The sequence below is a fragment of the Ascaphus truei genome, chromosome 14 (genome assembly GCF_040206685.1).
Source record: "Ascaphus truei isolate aAscTru1 chromosome 14, aAscTru1.hap1, whole genome shotgun sequence".
In the NCBI taxonomy this organism is placed as follows: domain Eukaryota; kingdom Metazoa; phylum Chordata; class Amphibia; order Anura; family Ascaphidae; genus Ascaphus; species Ascaphus truei.
The window spans coordinates 17,170,994-17,179,017 of record NC_134496.1 but is presented as its reverse complement, the minus strand read 5'-3'; positions in this window follow the sequence as shown (position 1 = coordinate 17,179,017).

Here is an 8,024-nt window from a genome sequence, read left to right as displayed (position 1 = left end):
AGCACTGTAATGAGACTGCTAATTTTTGGAATCCAAATGCAGGTACAGGAGGTTTGGGCAGAAAAGAGAGTTAAGAAAAAATAATAATAATCAGGAGGGAGAGGGGGGAAAAAGAGGGGGAGAGGGGGGGGGGAAGGGGAACCCAGAAAAGAAAGAAAGAAAAACAGACACGGTAAAATCTAATAAAGTATCGAAATGCATTATTCTATAATATGCAAAAACATAGAAGACACAATTTATTATACAGACCTTTTAGACGGTAAGGTGCATCTATTATGTATTATAAAAAACAATGTAGATCCCATTCCTGATTGAGTCCATTGGGTTGCAGGGTATTCAAGGCAAAAATCCAATGAGCCTCCCGTTGATACAGGATTTTCTTCCGATCTCCTCCACAAGGAGGTAAAGGAATATGCTCAATGGCTATACATTGCAGTGAATTTACTGAACCCAATGGACAGGTGTTAAAATGTATGGATACTGGATGCATCATATCGTGGTTGCGGATAAGTCTCAAGTGCTCTAAGATGCGAATCTTGAGCACTCTACTCGTGTGACCAACATATTGTTTCTTACAACCACATTGTAATAGATACACTACAAAAGGTGTCTGACAAGACATGAAGGATCTAATTTTAAAATGACGAGTTTCATCACAATTGGAAAAATGTGTGGATTTTCTCATAAATTAACAAATTTTACAATGACCGCATTTAAACGAACCCTGTAATTTGGGGAATAAGGATAATCTGTTTTTCTTACAGGTATTAGGCTGTAGCATACTTGGTGACAAGAGGTTGCCTAATGTGGCCGCTTTCCGGAAGACTACACGAGGGCCAGTACATACCATTTTTTGTAACAGTGGGTCCAAAGATAATGTGGCTCAGTGTTTCTGAATGATAGATTTTATGGCATTCGCTTGTTCGCTGAAATTGGTAATGAAGTAGGGCGCATCAGTGCCCTCTTGAGGCGTAATGGTGTCAGATCTTTTAACATTCATGTTAATTAATGAATCTCTTTCAGTGCCTAATGCCATTTCATAGGCTGTATCAAGGTCTTGTTTGGCATACCCTCTTGCCAGAAATCTGTCCCTCATCTCACCCGCCCTGTGTACAAAGGCACCACGAGAGGAACAGTTCCGACGCAAGCGAAGGAACTGGCCCCTCGGGATGCCTCTGACCAGAGGGCGGGAGTGACAACTTCTAGCGTGAAGCAAGGAATTCCTTGCATTTGGTTTCCTAAAGATGTCTGATTGGATTTTGTTATCAATATCAATGTACAGATTAAGATCAAGAAATTGAATTTGATGCATATCAAACGCATGTGTAAATTTCAGATTCAATGTGTTGTCTGCCAGATAAACAAAATACTTTTTAAGTTCCTCCTCCCCACCACTCCAGATCAAAAGCAGGTCATCGATATAGCGCTTGTAGAACGCTATATGATGCCTGTAGGGATTGGAATCTCCAAACACGTGGGATGCCTCCCACCAACCCATGAAAAGGTTGGCATAGGAGGGGGCAAACGAGGTCCCCATAGCTGTCCCACGTGTTTGGAGATAAAACTGACGGTCAAAAAGAAAATAATTATGAGTGAGTGAAAATCTGATACTATCCAATAAAAAAGCAGTGTGAGCAGGGGAAAGGGGGGAAGATTCAGTGAGAAGAATTCCACAGCTGCTAGCCCGTGGTCGTGGTGAATGATATTGTAAAGGGAAGCTACATCTAGTGTAACCCAGATGTAGTGTGAGTGCCATGTAAGAGGTGCTAAAAGTGATAAAACATGCTTAGTGTCCAAAATGTGTGAAGGTAAGGAGTGTACAAGTGGTTGTAAAAAGTGATCTATATATAGCGAAAGGTGCTCTCCCAGGGACCCAATACTAGAAATAATAGGTCGACCGGGGGGTGATTGAAGTGTTTTGTGAATTTTGGGGAGGTGATGAAAGATGGGTGTGATAGGATCTGGAGTGGTGAGGAAGTCTCTCTCAGTGGGAGTGAGAATTTGTAAAATCTCACCTTCATCCATAAGTTCGGCAAATTCTTTAAGAAATTGGGGAGTCGGATCTCTGGCAAGAACTGCATACGCCTCGGGGTCCTCAAGCTGCCGCTGGGCCTCTAACACATAGTAGTCTCTGTCAAGGACCACTGTGGCGCCCCCTTTGTCCGCTTTTCTAATGAGAATAAGATCGTTATCAGCGAGTGATCTAATAGCCGCCCTTTGATCAACTGTAAGATTATCAACATGTGATCCATAGATATTGGATCCTTTGGGCCCTACTCCCTTGGCAAGAAGTGATAGATCTCTTTCTACAGCTTTTTGAAAGATGTCAATGTACTGCCCTTTCATATGGGAAGGGTAAAATGTAGACTTCTTTTTGAAATCCGAGTTGATACTACCCAAAAAGAAAGTTGGATCATCTAGCGTGTTGCTTTCAGAAAAGAGATCTATCAGGTCTTGCTGGTGACATAGATCTTGAAAGCCTAGGGGAGCAGAGACAACAGGGTTAACGACAAAAATTGGTAACTTGGTGTTATTAGTCCCAATCCTGGAGGAAAAAAACCGTTTGAGAGTAAGTTTCTGTGTAAACTTGAAAACATCTACCATGGTAGAGAAGAGGTTAAATTGTGTACTAGGTGCAAAGGATAGTCCCAGATGTAGAACGGACAGTTCAGACTGTGTAAGTTCATATTTGGAGATATTTATCACATTACTGTTAGTGATGTTTAGGTCTTCAATCTCTTTGACGGCTTCCCACTGTACATTTTTACTTCTGCCTCTTCGTGTCTTTCCCCGTTTTTTGGAGACTTATGGCTGCCCGCTCTGCTCGGATGAGTCGTCTCGCTGGATGCAGCATTGTCTTCTCCAGATGATGGACAGAAGTCACTCTCAGAGAAGGAGAAAGAAACTGCATGGGATGTTAATTCATTGCCTTTAGAACCCTTGAGGATAGATTTATTGCCACTTCCCTCTTTATAGGATTTTTTTGGTCTCAGTTTATTCTTATTTCTAGAGGATAGTTTTTGCCAAATATAAATTTGGTGGGCATCATAATCTGCTTTATCCCTCTCGAATTTGGTTTGTTTGTTAAGCATGATAATCTTTTCTTGTTAGTTCAGTTTGGTGGCTGTTTTAGCATCAAGTTCCTTAAAGTTCTCCATATGGGAAAAGGCTTGTAATTTCTTTTGTAAATCTGCCACTTGTTTGGACACAGCCTTGTTTTCTTGGGCTTTAAATTCTATAATCAGGTCCATTAATTTAAACGAACAATCATTAAGTATAAGACACCACTGCCTTTCAAATTCTCCATTGACAAATCCAAATGAAGGGGTTTTAGTGTGGCGCAGCCCTCTGGGTATACGTTTAACACGGTTATAATTTTCGGTTATAATTTTCCATAGTTGTTATCTCCCTCTTTGGCGTTGTAATAGACATTTTTCCAATCTTGCAAAATGCATCTTAAGGTCTGCTGTATCCTCACATAAAAGTTCATTACTATTGCTAAATACGAAGCCCTGCTCCAGAGGGTGAAACGCGTAGAGGGGGAGATCGTGGTGTAGCCCTGGTGTTGTTATGTGCCAATAAAGTTTTTTGACTCCATCCGGGACCTCGTGTATTGTGTCATGCGCAGTTGCGCCGGAATTCTTCCTACACAGCCATATTTACAGAAGGCAGCACGCGGGCGCAGGAGGACAGAGGTTAGCAGGACCCAGACCGGAGTGGAGATAAAGGTAAGAGTTTTTCACTTTATTGCCTCTCCACTCACTCCGGTCACCCTAGGGTCGCACTCAGCTTCCTCACACCCTGCCCACATGACGTCATTGACACCGTGCGGTGCATATGCTGTATAGCTGAAGCGCAAGACAGTCTTTTCTTCTTGGATCATCTGAATTGTTACCTGATTGCGAGAGAATTGCTATGCAACATACTTCTCATCCCCCATCCCCAAAGTAAGTGTACTTCTTGTCTTGTTACTGTACTATATCGTGTGTTCACCTATCCAAAGGAATAAATACAATTTATTATATCTAAGCTTCGTTCAGTTCAAACCCAGTTATTTGTGTAAATTACAGCCTGTCATAAGCTATTGTCACAGGCTTGTATATTAACTGGTGGCAGCAGCGGGATTGAACTGGACCTGGATTACAGTATTCTGCGGGGTACTGTGATCTAGTGGGAACTTGATGGTAATTGCAAGTTCCTGGGTCTAAAGATATTGAACACACGTTAGTGCAACAAGTAACGCAAGTTGTCACACCACCTCACTGCTGCAACCCAGAACCATGAGTGAAGCGGAAAACGTCTACTACCTGAGGACTAGAGCTCAGCTAAAAGACAAGTGCCGTGATTATGGACTGGAATATGAGGACCAGGAGGTCGCAGACATGATTGCCGCAATCACAGAATATGAAGCCGAGCATGCAGAGTCTCAGGATACGGCTCAGCTCGCCCTTGTACAGCCGCCCGGAGATCAGGGACTGAACCCAGTGCCGGGGCGGCAGAATCCCGGGGAGGGAACGAGTGCACCTCCCGGGACAAGTGCGACAGGAGGGGCACTGATGGCTGCGGCCACCAGTCCGTTTACCCCTGAAATGTTGGCACTGATTACAACGTGGGGAGACCGAGGGACAGCGGAGGAGCGGCTAAAGTTTATCGCTATGGCAGTGAACAGATCCGCTTATTGCCCCCCGGTCCAAACACGCAAAGATGAACTCCAACTGGACAAGCACAGTCTCACCAAGTACGTGGAAGGCACTGATCGGATCGACATGTTTTTAAGGAACTTTGAAATGCAGTGCCGGCGGTACAGGGTGCTTCCCGAGCATAGGGTTGCACGCTTGGACCCGCTACTCTCCGGCTTGGCTAAGCAGACATTGATGGCGCTTACAGAGGAGTATGCTGATGATTATGACCACCTGAAAGAACTATTGCTATTTCAGCACGGTTTTACCCCTGAAGCTTACCGGGGTAAATTCCGGCTGGAGGAGAGGCAGCCTCAGGAGACCTACGTCACCTATGTGACCCGCATGGCTTTATACGGGCTACACTGGGTGGAGGGCTGTGAGGCCAAGACTTACCAACGCCTGCTGGACCTCATTTTCAGACAAAAAACCCAAGACTTACACAGAGGCAGCGAGGATGGCAGATGACTATGTGGTCAGCCGGTCCCAGATGACCACCAAGGCACCAGCCAAAGCGGCGGCAGCGCCGGTACCGGCCAAGAAGTCTGCTAATACCCTCCAGTGGACCCAAAAGCCGCCTGTGGGCAGCAATTCACAGAAGGCGGGAGAGCTCCGGCATGAGCGCCGGTGCTACAACTGTAACAGCACTGGTCACCTCAGACCAGATTGCCCGGAACCCCTGCGTTCCAACGGACCCAATCAGGGGCAACACACCCCAGCTGCGAAGCCGGTAGCCCGCATGCGGGTGGCTTCCACCAAAGAACCAGGACCGGTCATGGAAACAACTCCCAGCGAGACGTCCCATGTCACCCCTATCCCGGTTTCATCGGTGCCTACAGCCAGGAGTGGAGGACATCTCAGCGCAGACCTGCAGCAGACGGACAGCCGGAGCAAACATCTCACCCCGGTCACAGTCGGTGACCGGCCAGCAGTCGGCTTGCTGGATTCAGGAGCTGCAGTGACCCTGGTCCGACCTGATATGGTCCGGCCAGAGGAATTGCTCCCAGGCCCTGGGATGCAGATCACTGTGGCTGATGGAGAGCCACGTTTCTTGCAGGTGGCCCGCATCTTTTTGGATTGGGGGGTGGGCAAGGGTGTGCGGGAGGTGGGGGTTTTACCCGGTTTGGATGCTGAAATTCTTTTGGGCAACGACCTGGGACCGATGACCTGCACCTACGACCGTGTGCCCCAGCCCGCTGCAGTGGCGGCGGTTACCCGGAGCCAGACAGCGGCAATGCCGGCGGCGGCCGCTCCAGTCCCCCAGCCTTTGGGACCAACGTTAGCGGAGGGCGCAGAGGAGCCCGGGGAGGTAAGCCAGGATCAGTTGCAACCACAGGCTGACTTACTGTTCCCTCTTACCCTGTCCCCTGACAATGACCTGACTGGGGGGTGGCCAGACTTAGGAGCCCAGTTTAGGGAGGCAGTGAAGACAGACCCTACTCTGGCCGGCGTGAGACTTCGGGCGTCCGAATCTCAGGCAGGGGAGGGCACTGAGCGCTGCCTATGGCATAAGGGACTCCTATACAGAGAAGAAGGGAACCCGAGGATAGAGGAGGGGGTGACCGGTAAGAGACAGCTAGTAGTGCCCCAGGGGTACCGACAGCAATTGTTACGGGTAGCTCACTCTATTCCGTTAGCGGGACATCAGGGGGTCACCAGGATGCGAGCCCGGTTATTACAGCGTTACTACTGGCCGGGATGCGAGCAACTTCTGCCGCTCCTGTGATGCCTGCCAGCGAGTGGGTAAGGCGGGCGACCGTGTGAAGGTACCCATGAGACCCCTACCGATAATAGGGGAACCCTTCCAGAAGGTAGCGATGGACCTCATAGGACCCCTTATGATTCCTAGCAGGTCAGGGAAGCGCTACATCCTCACGGTGGTGGATTTTGCCACCCGGTACCCTGAGGCAGTAGCGCTTGGCACCATAAGTGCCAAGACAGTGGCAGCAGCTTTGCTGAACATTTTTTCTAGGGTAGGTTTCCCTAGTGAGATCCTAACCGATCAGGGGTCGCAGTTCATGAGTGAACTGTTACATTGTCTCTGGGATGCCTGCGGTGTACAGCACCGGCACACTACCCCTTACCATCCCCAGACAAACGGATTATGTGAGAGGTTTAACGGTACCCTGAAGCAGATGCTTCGGACCTTTATAGAGGCGGAGGGGAAAGACTGGGAGATTCACCTGCAGCACTTGCTGTTTGCCTACCGAGAGGTACCGCAAGAATCTACAGGCTTCTCCCCCTTCGAGCTACTATATGGCCGCAGGGTACGTGGACCTCTGGACCTATTCCGTGAGGGATGGGAAGGGGAGACTACTGCTACTGATGCTTCAGTGATCCAGTATTTAGTAGATCTCAGAGACCGGTTAGAGATGCTCATGGGGGTGGCCCAGGACCACCTCAGGACTGCTCAGACCAAGCAAAAGCAATGGTATGACCAGCATGCCCGTAGCAGAGAATTCATCCCAGGACAGCAGGTGCTTGTTCTCAAACCCACTCAGGAGAACAAGCTGATGGCTGCCTGGTCGGGACCGTACTTGGTTATCCGAAAGGTGAATGAGTGCAACTATGTTGTACAGGTAGAGCCTGAGAGGCACAAGACATATCACATTAACATGTTGAAGGAATACAGAGCACCGAGTATGGGAGCAGTGCTGGCCATTTGTAGCCCACTGCTGGAGGATCCGGCGAGCAATGCTCTGCCTGATCTCCTAGGGGAGGCTAGGCAGGGAAACACTGTGGAACAGGTGGAGATAGGGGCACAGTTGAGTGCTAGGCAGAAGGGAGAAGCCAGGGCCATGCTAGCTCAGTTTAGAACCCTCTTCACTGACATGCCAGGGACCACACATCTCACAAAACACCCAGTGCACACAGGGGACCTGCAGCCTCTGCATAAGCACGCTTATAGAGTGTCAGCAGAGGTCAAGACAAGTATGGAGAGAGAGATAGAGGAGATGCTGACCCTAGGGGTAATTACTCTGTCCCAGAGCCCTTGGGCGAGTCCAGTAGTCCTAGTTCCTAAGAAGGACAAGACCACCCGGTTTTGTGTGGACTACCGGTTGCTCAACGCTGGGACGGTGTCAGATGCTTACCCCATGCCCCGCATGGATGAGTTACTAGATGAACTCGCGGGGGCAAAGTATCTGACCACCATGGATTTGAGCAAAGGCTATTGGCAAATCCCACTGACCCTGGAGGCTAGGGAGAAGTCAGCATTCATCACTGCAAGTGGCCTCTATGAGTTTTTGGTGATGCCATTTGGGATGAAGAATGCCCCTGCTACCTTTCAACGCCTGGTCAATAGGTTACTGGAAGGGATGCAGAGCTATGCCAGGGCTTACTTAG